General features: G+C 32.8%; 1 protein-coding gene across 1 annotated transcript in view; it reads left to right on the top strand.

The window, feature by feature from the left end:
• LOC106467863 (single-stranded DNA-binding protein 3-like) overlaps positions 1-11,531 on the top strand; it is a 54,858-nt gene that overhangs the window by 19,297 nt on the left and 24,030 nt on the right. The window lies entirely within an intron of this gene.

Below are 11,531 nucleotides of genomic sequence, written 5' to 3'. Positions count from 1 at the left end.
ACTATCTGTACTAACATAATTTGCTACTACTAAAAATATTAAGTGAATGACTTACTGTTTATCCATCCATTTTCTATAGAAAATTAAAATTGCATAAATCTTTCAGACTGTCTAGCACTATTAGGAATTGGTGACTGTCAAACACACTTCCAAACTTCTTTGGGTACACAGATCTCGTGAAAATATGGAATAAAAATTTCTAAACTGTTCATAGCTTCTCTCAGACAATGTTCTGTAGGACACTTACTGTTTTGATTTCACAAGTACAACATACATGTTATTTGAATGAGACAGTTATTATAACCAATAATTTACTTTTATCATCCTACAACTAAATATATTAAATGAAGGGCTTACTTTTTAATCTTACTATTATTTGAAATACCAAACTGCAATGAACTTTCAGACTGTCTAACGGCTAAGACGTTATTAGGAAATCACAATCATACAATCTATACACAGTCTTTTACGAATTACAAAGGTCACCATACAGACAGTGATTCTACAGTACACAAAACCACTGTAGAAATACTGACGTCTTTATCATCTAGACTTCAAACAACCTATAACTAAGAAGAGAGGAGTGATTCAACTTTTGTTACAGTCTGACGTGTTTGATATTCAAGGCCACTTCCCAGTTTGGTTATATAAAGGGCCAAAATTCAAGTTTAGAAAAACTTTTTGACATTTAATGTTAGCTAAAACAGATAACACTTTTGTTTGAACTACAGAGAACTTTTACTAAAATAAAAGTCAATTACATTACACTGTCGCTATCTATTACATTATATTTAGTATTGAAATTAAGCTCAACATAATTTTAATGTTCACCATACTTTAACTAAAGTTTTTGTATGTCACTGAAATTTAAAAGTCTGTAAACATTGGGCAGTAAGCAGTATAAACATGTTGGATTTATAAAATATAAAAGCCAATATCTTTTATCGTAAGAAACAGTTGCAAATACTTTATCAAGATATTTTTATTGTTTTCACAGTTATTTTACAGATTTTGTTTGTTCTTAAAATCTTCATAGGTAGGATACATATATACATTATGCTTGATAACTCTTGGATAAAGTGTTTTTCTCTACAGTATCCTTTGAAAGTTTTATTGATAGAACCTGATAAGTTTAACTCTTTGATTAAATATAGATTAAACAATAAATTTATTCACTCTTGTCAATGCTGATCTCATGAATTAATATGTTACAAGAATGTTGAATATGACTAAGATCGCCGATTTTACACTGTTCTTTCTTCAGTACATGTAAAATATGGTACACTTGTTTAGTGTATATGTCAGGGTTTTATGTATATGTGGGTTGAGTATTCTTCTACAGTAGGTGTCTGTGACTTGTTGGCGATAAATGTCAACAATAAACGAACAGCACACAATCAACTTGTTTTAAAATAACATATTCAAAATAAGTCAAATGTACCCACAAAAATTCTTTACATTATCTAAAACTTTAAATAATTCTCTCTCTTTTTTTATCAAAGTCCACAGCTGCTGATTAAATTACTTTAGAATCCAATTGAAAAAAATGGATTATTTTTCTTTATCTTCTTTTTTGACAAATCAGTGAATAATTCACTTACCTTACTCCTTGGGTTACCACAGTTGCATCCTGAACCTTAAATAATTGTCTCCTTTTCGTCAAAGTCCACACAGATGGTTTCAATTACTTTAGAAAACCCTTTGACAGGACAAATTATACTCCTTATCTCTATTAAACTATTGCCCATTGTGGCTAATCATTCACATGCTGATTAGCTTCACGTTTTCTTTTACTAACAAATTTTCTGACTAAACTGCGCTTGACTTTTTCTCTACTTCTTAACTTGTGCTTGTGAGCTACCTATACATTTATATATATATATATTGTCCCCCCCACTATATATATATGAGGCCTCAGTTTTTCGAGAAACTACGCGAGCAGCACTATAATATAACAATACTCAGTTAAGGTGGCGAGAAAAATACCAAAGATACGAGTAACGTGACCTCAACAATATTAGTAAAGCCTAGACAACATTGTAATTGCAAACACAATGTATGACTCGTACAGACTTACATAACGAAATTTTCTAACAATTAAAACTTTTAAAACAATCCATCTTCAACACTCCTCTCTTAAAAACTAACGATCATTAAATATTAAATCACTAAGTAATAACACTTACACCAAACAATCTTGTATATCCAACAGTATGTATTAATAAGATTTGGTTTAATTTATTTATTCAATTACTTTTTATTATGAGCTATAAGTAAGTATCAATATGAGAAATCTGTGCACATAAATTCTGCCATTCTGAATTCGATAAAACAAAGAGGATCTTATCAGATAACAGATCAGTACCATGATAATCAAATAGATACATAAACAAAATAGAGGATATATTATTAACACACACACAACACGAATTACACGATTCTATCCTTCTAGAAGAAAATCTTGTTCAGTTTGGCTCTGTACAGCTACACTATTGTTTGAGATCCATTGTTTAAATTCCTCCCATTCAGTTGTAGAGCTACACTATTGTTTGAGATCCATTGTTTAAATTCCTCCCATTCAGTTGTAGAGCTACACTAATGTTTGAGATCCATTGTTTAAATTCCTCCCATTCAGTTGTAGAGCTACACTATTGTTTGAGATCCATTGTTTAAATTCCTCCCATTCAGTTGTAGAGCTACACTATTGTTTGAGATCCATTGTTTAAATTCCTCCCATTCAGTTGAAGAAAAAGCAATACTATCCTTGGTTGGATATAGTTTTTCGTTTCCAAAGTCCTTGAACTGTCGAATATGAATATTCAAATTATTTTGGTAAGTTGATAGAGTGATATAAAGATCGTTCCTAATAGGGTAGGCATGAGAAGAATCGGGTGCTTGTATAATTGTAGAGGAACCTAACTGTTGGATTTGATCTTTTTCACCATTTAATTATTGTCAACAGCATTTCTTTTCTCTACTATAGACTATAATATAAAATAGTATATAATTATTAAATCACAGCAACAATATGTATTATTATAATGAATGTGACAGAAAACAAACATTACTATATCAAAAAACAGAAATTAGATTTATAAACAAAGAAATATATGTAATGATATACTTACATTTAAAGACTGGTTCGTCATTCTTTCTTCCATGTAGTAGAACTAAATCAGTTTGATTATTAGTGGTGAAAGTGACAGGATATTTATATTTGAAAAGTTTTCAGATTTGACTGAATGTTAGACTGTTTGTTGTAGACAGATATTAAAAATTATGATATGTCTGAACTTGTAACTGAGCTTATCAACATTAATCAGAAATAGATAACCCTGTAACTACTTGATTACATAATTCGTTGTATTTTATAATGAAATCGCATACATTCCACATGTTTATGTAGATATCATACATTATAGTTGAACTGATCTTTTATTTTGAAAATCATTCTAAGCCGACTGACACAGTCTGACCGTCTGACCATTTGTCGGGCACAGAATTTAGTAGAAAGTATGCAATAATTCTAAGCTAACTGAAATGCTCCATCAGATATTGAGAATATACAATTAGTATTTTGTATTACTATGTAAGTCAAAGAACTATGATTACTGACTTTTAAATTTCACTGACAAACACAAACTAGTTAAAGTATGGTGAACATTACACTTATGTAGAAAGTATATGATTATGTACAGTTTGAACCATTTATTTTCAATATTAAGTATACTGTAAATACATAAAGACAATGTATTATAATTGACTTTTATTTTAATAAAGGCTTTCCGCTTCTTCTTTTTAGCCATTGATGAAGTGATGAGACAATGATGTCATCATCCTTCGTTTATAGAAACACTGTCTGTATGAGTGTGATAACATGAGGATATTTGTATTAAGTGGATATTAAAAGTAGATATTAATCGATTTTTTATAATATATTCCCTTGTATTGTGTAATGAAATCTCATACATTTCACATGTTTATGTAAATATCATAGATTAGAGTTGAATAGATCTTTCATTTTCAAAATTATTCTAAGCCAACTGGTACAGTCTGACCATTTATCGGGCATGTTCACTGACTTTTAAATTTCAGTGACATACAAAAACTTTAGTTTAAGTATGGTGAACATTAAAACTATGTTAAGCTTATTTTCAATATTAAATATATTGTAATAGATAGTGACAATGTAATATAATTGAATTTTATTTTAATAAAAGTTTTCCATAGTTCAAACAAAAGTGTTATCTGTTTTAGCTAAAACTAAATATCAAAAAGTTTTCTAAACTTGAAGTTTGACCCTTTATAATATCAAACACGTCAGACTGTGACAAAAGTTGAATCACTCCTCCCTTCTTAATTAAAGGTTCTTTAAATTGGTTTTGTGTACTGTAGAAACACTGTCTGTATGGTGACCTTTGTAATTTCCTAATAATGTCTTAGCCGTTAGACAGTCTGAAAGTTCTTTGCAGTTTGGTATTTTAAATAATGGTAAGGTTAAACAGTAAGTCATTCATTTAATAAATTTTGTTGTAGGACGATAAAAGTAAATTATGGGTTATAATAACTGTCTCATTCAAATAATATGTATGTTGTACTTGTGAAATCAAAACAGTAAGTGTCCTACAGAACATTGTCTGAGAGAAGCTATGAACAGTTTAGAAATGTATTCCATATTTTCACGAGATTTGTGTACCTAAAGAAGTTTGGAGGTGTGTTTGACAGTCACCAATTCCTAATAGCGTTAGACAGTCTGTAAGATTTATGCAATTTTAATTTTTTACAGAAAATGGATGGATAAACAGTAAGTCATTCACTTAATATTTTTAGTTGTAGCAAATTATATTAGTACAGATGTTAAAATATGAAAAATAATGGTTTTAATATAGACATTGATAAAATGTGGAAGTATAGTGTTTGTGTTTGTAAAACTCATGTAAGATAAACTATAAAGTATCATGTAAAATGAAATATTTTTTCAAGTTATAGTATAAAGTCAAATTAGTAAAAGTGTAAGTTTAATTATTGCATAATATTTAATAAATGTTATATTTATAACGCATGTTGAGCCACTTTGAAAAACAATTTGATTAAGGTATTTTGCCATCTTTATTGAATTTAAACTATCAGTCATAGTTTTGCTTACTTATGTCTTAACATTTTTACTTTGATCCTGAAATCAAATTGGATATTTTTAATTTTTAGCATTATGGAAAAAACAATCTTAAATACATAGGTAATATATAGTAATGTTTTGTCCTCGCAACCATTTACATTTTTTATTACTGATTTCCTTTTTTTTGTATGGGTTATGAAGGTTTCAACCAGAATAATTTATTCATTATGGTCATATTTTTTTAAGTGTCAAGCTATATTGATGGCAAGCTAGAGAAAATGTAAGTTTTAATTAGTGCATAATATTTCATGATATCATTCTTTTTAGGACATATAAGTGGTAAGGAAATGTAATTAACTAATGAATTGATGCGTTCTTTTTAGTATGGTTTAATTGGTCAGGAATTGTAATTAATAATTTAGTGATAAGTTCCTTTTTAAGACGATTTAAATGATTAGGAAAATTATTTAACTAATGAATTACTGTTTTATGCCAATTAAATATAGTCATGTTGATCAAATTTATGCTGGTTCAAGGGAACTAGGACGTCATAGCGGCTTAGCAACGCGTCCCTAACAACGGGCCATCTGGTTACACTTTGTGCAACTATGACGCCATCGTCTTTGAATCTAGCGCCCTAACCAACAGGTCTGTTTACGAAGTAAATCAGAATATAAGGAAAATCGACAAATCATTTTTATACTTGTACCCTTTAGATAAGCAAGCTAGAAGATGAAATTCTTAAACATAGACATTAAAATACTCAACTTTGTAACGGTCTAAAATGAACACACCTCATGTGATTATATGTTTACATAACCTTTTGCTACATTAATAGTATCTGTAGGTCACCACTAGGGAAGCTGGTGTCAGTTTCGTCATGCATACATACATATTTGCCCAATATACAAATGATCAGCTAGAAGTTGAGTTAGAGTTTTAACGATACTAAAAATTTATAAACAAACTAAATGATAAACACCACCAAAATCATAAAAAAAATATTATTTGCTATCTCACAACTTTCAACAGAATATATTTTTATTTTGTCAAATTATTAAAGTTTTCAGTCTCATTAGATCCTGGCTACTCCGTCTGGTGGCTTCAGCGATAAGCTTGTGAGCTTATGTCGCAACAGTTCGGGTAGACTTTTTCTTCATTACCACAGCTTAGCACACTAAATGTTTTTGACGGGAATATATGCAGTTGTATAATATATTCCTATTTCTGTAGGCTTAAGACATATTGAACAAGAGGGATTTCGACAAGCACCTTTTTCAATTTATATGGTGAAAAGTTTAAAGCATTGCACAGTTTTTATATTGTGTATGTTTCGATGTAAAGTGTTTCAATATTATATGATAGAACTTTTAAAATATGAAAGTAATCTATAAGTTATCTAGAGTAAGTATTGTGGCACTCAGTTTTCTATAACACCAACCGCTTGGAGCGCTACGTTCACTAAATGTACGTCCTGTACGATAGTGCAGGTTATTTGTAATAAACAAACTACGTGAAATTATATAAATCAAAAATATTTAGGGTATCTTACAAGAAGTGATAGAAATCAAAAGAAAAACCCTATCTCTTGTCGTGAAATTTGGGTGAAGAACAGCAGGATAATATGGCGTTTCCATAACGACAAAATATATTACATGTGACAGCTGAGCTCGCAGAACGAGATTTACATCTTGGCGCGAGGTTAGATAAAATCTTCATGTTAAAAATGTCCAGTAATTGTATTTAAATGTAGGATTGATCATTTATAAATATGAATTACCAGAGTAGTAACTATGACCACAAGTCATCTATAACATATAGACATAACCTGTAGTCGAAATTTCGATTTTTATCATGCGAATTGAAAACTACGTTATGATTGGCTTGTTTGACTTCGCGTTGGATCAATGTGTAATTAATAAATACTTTTCCTCATAGATACTGTCTCGTTGATCTTCCTGCTCAGAAAAATGAGGTCCGTAGCAAACGTCACTTTTAATAGAATTGTATGTACAGCAGTAAACAAAAACTGCTGTATTAACACGAGTTGCCATTATTCGGTTAACACCTGGTGGTGAGTTGTATAAACTAATGGATATCACTAGTTGCCATTATTCAATTAACACCTGGTGGTAAGTGGTATAAACTAATGGATATCTCGAGTTGCCATTATTCAGTCAACAACTGATGGTAAGTTGTATAAACTAATGGATATCACGAGTTACCATTATTCAATTAACACCTGGTGGTAAGTGGTATAAACTAATGGACATCACTAGTTGCCATTTTTCAGTTAAAACATGGTGGTAAGTTATATAAACTAATGGATATCACGAGTTGCCATCATTCAATTAACACCTGGTGGTAAGTGGTATAAACTAATGGATAAAACGAACTGCCATTATTCAGTTATCATCTGATGGTAAGTCGTATGAAGTAATGAACTATAACTTGCATGTCAGCTATACAAGATTTTTGATACCAAGTGTGATAAAGGTGTTTCATTTTAAACGTTGGTTTTTAATATTAGGTTTTATTTGTCATTTATTATCGTATAACACGCAATCTTGTCAACGTATTACATTTCTAGAGAGCTTTCTAACATTCAGCAGTTTTATAAGAGATAAAAATAAAACATGACCAACATTCAAGTGTAAAAATAATTCTGCCAGAAGATGTACTATGTTACTGGTGTTGTTAAATGTAAGCATTCCTCTGTGAATAGATGTACCATGTTATTGGTGTTGTTAAGTGTAATCATTCCTCTGTCAAGATATGTCCCGTGTTACTGGTGTTGTTAAGTGTAATCATTCCTCTGTCAATAGATGTCCCGTGTTACTGGTGTTGTTAAATGTAAGCATTCCTCTGTCAATAGATGTACCATGTTACTGGTGTTGTTAAGTGTAATCATTCCTCTGTCAATAGATGTACCATGTTAATGGTGTTGTTAAATGTAAGCGTTTTTCTGTCAAGATATGTCCCGTGTTACTGGTGTTGTTAAATGTAAGCATTCTTCTGTCAAGATATGTACCATGTTATTGGTGTTGTTAAGTGTAATCATTCCTCTGTCAATAGATGTGCCATGTTACTGGTGTTGTTAAATGTAAGCGTTTTTCTGTCAAGATATGTCCCGTGTTACTGGTGTTGTTAAATGTAAGCATTCTTCTGTCAAGATATGTACCATGTTAATGGTGTTTTTAAGTGTAAGCGTTTTTCTGTCAAGATATGTCCCGTGTTACTGGTGTTGTTAAATGTAAGCATTCTTCTGTCAAGATATGTCCCGTGTTACTGGTGTTGATAAATGTAAACATTCTTGTGTCAAGATATGTACCATGTTATTGGTGTTGTTAAATGTAAACATTCTTCTGTCAAGAGATATACCGTGTTACTGTTGTTGTTAAGTGTAAACATTCTTCTGTCAAGATATGTCCCGTGTTACTGGTGTTGTTAAGTGTAAACATTCTTCTGTCAAGATATGTCCCGTGTTACTGTTGTTGTTAAGTGTAAGCGTTTTTCTGTCAAGATATGTCCCGTGTTACTGGTGTTGTTAAGTGTAATCATTCCTATGTCAAGAGATGTACTGTGTTACTGGTGTTGTTAAATGTAAACGTTTTTCTGTCAATATATATACCGTATTACTGGTGTTGTTAAGTGTAAGCGTTTTTCTGTCAAGAGATATGCCGTATTACTGGTATTGTTAAGTGTAATCGTTCGTCTGTCAATATATGTACCTTGATACTTGTGTTTTTGTAACACTGTGATAATACATGGAATTTTATCTAATGTGCTCATTTACAACTTAATTCCTCGTTATTTTAAAATTACCCTTACAATATGTAACACAGATAATAAACAGATACAGCTACAACGTGATCTTATCAGGAAACACAAGGAAATGGTTGAAAATCACTTTACAAAACTAAACAAAAAAACGACGTAGTCAGCGTTTTGGCAAAACGACGTTCATAAGAACCGATGAGTAATCAACTTTAACCATTTCTTTGTGTTTCCAAACTGGGTACAGATATGCTATTATCTAACTGTGAAAAGGGTTCAGCTAAGAAGTTTATCAATAGGACTTTGTAGTCAAATCGTCAGAATTTGTTATGCAGTTGCTGGTACTGATGTTTATATCATAACACTGCTGTTTCACTTAAAAATACTTTTTGTGTGTAAATTTAACGCCTTCAGATCATAACAAAGTGTACGTTAAAACAAACCGTTAAACTATTGTAGAAAAAGAGGAAGTCAAGTGACTCTGGTAACACGTGATGAGATTCTAGAAGGATCATGAAGGCTCGAGTATTTGCCAGACGCCCTTTATTTTTATATATAAGCCCGGCAAATAAAGCGGAGATATAATTGCAAATAGACAGATAATTGTGTTAAGTGAGCGGTAGTGACTGTAAGTAAAGTGTGAATCGTTGTGAATTATAGCACGTGTTTAAGTTAAAGTGACGGTGGAAATTCTGTGTATTGAAAAGTTGTATTGAGAAATAATAAACCAGTTTTATTTAAGAAAGGACTTGTATCGCTGACGTTTTTCGGAAACAATTTCTACGGGAAATTAACAAACGACCAGAGACGTAACAAATTGGTGTTAGAAGTGGGATTTTCTTCTTGTTTCTTTTGCTGTTCTTGTATTGCTGCCATCAAATCTGCTAAGCTGTAGTTTGATTTGCCACTTCTCGTTTCCATCTTCTTTTTCTTTTCTTTTTTCGAGATTATAGCAGTTGTTGTGGAAAAAGAAAAGAAACAAGAAGAGAGACTACAGCAATGGTTGGAGGGGAAAGAAAATGAACAAGAAGAGAGACTGCAGCAGTGGTTGGAGAAGAAAGAAAATAAACAAGAAGAAAGTCTTCAACAGTTGAGAGAAAGCCAGCATACACTAATGGAAAAGATGAGTAAATTTCAAAGTGAATTAAATACATTAAAGGATGATTTATTGTCTTTGACACAAGGAGGATATATTAGCCATCGACCTAATTAGCTTCAGACAACGGGAAGCCCCTTCCAGACCCCGCAGCTAAACCCTAATGCAGACATATTCAGTCCTGTCAGAAGTCACATTCCAGACATGAGTGTCAGCAATAGGGGTGATCTAGTACGAAGGAAGCCACAGGAATTCGATGGGAAGGCACCATGGGAAGCATATAGAGCACAATTTGAGCTCCTGGCAGAGATGAATGGATGGACAGAAGAGCAGAAAGCAGTGCACCTGGCAACGATCCTGAAGGGACAATCACTGGAAATACTTGGACAGTTGTCAGCAGACGACAGGCACAACTATAGTGCACTGGTAACTGCTCTAAAGCTCAGGTATGGAACTCAAAATCATTATGAAGTCTACAGGGCTAGATTTAGGACAAGAGTCCGTGCTAAAGGGGAGAGCATGCAAGAGCTGTCACAGTATTTGGAAAGTATGGCACACAAAGTCTACCCAACTGCACCACCTGATGTCCTCAAGCTGTTGCTGAGGGATCAGCTTGTAGACGCCTAGGTCAATCCACAACTGAAGATACAAGTAAATCAAGCACACCCCTCTACTGTACAAGATGTAATGGCCAGAGCTCTTGAATTAGAATTCTATGTTAAGTCCAGCACAGGGGTACCAAGGTTGGTACAGTCATCAGGATTCCAGGCCTGAAAAGGGCAGCTTTCAGACATGTTTGAAGGACTTTGCTGGCACTGTAACAAACCTGGACACAAGAGAACTCAATGCTGGCAACTTCAACACAGGGAAGATGCCATGGCAGGAAAGGCTGCTGCCCAGAAAGGTTGTTGGAACTGTTGAGAGCAAGGGCATATGAAGAGCCAGTCTAAGAAGAATACTACCAAAATGTCAGCTTCGGGAAACCAGTAGTGGCTTGTGTTGAGGGACGCCCACCTATCCCCATTATGAAAATCCCAACAACTAAGTGTAAAATGGCAAGCACACATAGTGCCTACGTGACAGAAAAGCTGGACAGTCAAATATGTAACTTTGTCATAGATTCTGCATCTCAGCAAACCCTTGTGAGTATCAAGGTGCTGGATCACAAAAGAGTACCAGAAGCCATACAGAAGTTCTGTGGTGTGACAGGACATTATGCAAGGTTGTGGGTACCAGTCTGGGTAACTATTGAGCTCATGGGCATATAGAACAGACAGAAAGTATACTTGGCTGACATTGAAGACCAATGCATATTAGGATTGGACTATTTAATACTGAGGAAGTGTGTAGTTAACTTCGATAAAATGACGATTGGAAACAACAGGCCAAATTCCAGTAAGTGTTAAAAGGGAGGTTGAACTAACCAGGTGCTATCAAGCTGAAGTCAAAGTGACTGAAGGAGTTGATGATGGTGAATTGGAACCAAATATATATATTAAAGCAAAACAAGAGAAAGACCAAGATTTGAAGCCAAAAATTGAT

Source organism: Limulus polyphemus, unplaced genomic scaffold (assembly GCF_000517525.1).
Source record: "Limulus polyphemus unplaced genomic scaffold, Limulus_polyphemus-2.1.2 Scaffold2769, whole genome shotgun sequence".
NCBI classification, from domain to species: Eukaryota; Metazoa; Arthropoda; class Merostomata; order Xiphosura; family Limulidae; genus Limulus; species Limulus polyphemus.
Note: the sequence above shows the minus strand (reverse complement) of the source record. Positions and strands in the feature narration are given on the sequence as shown.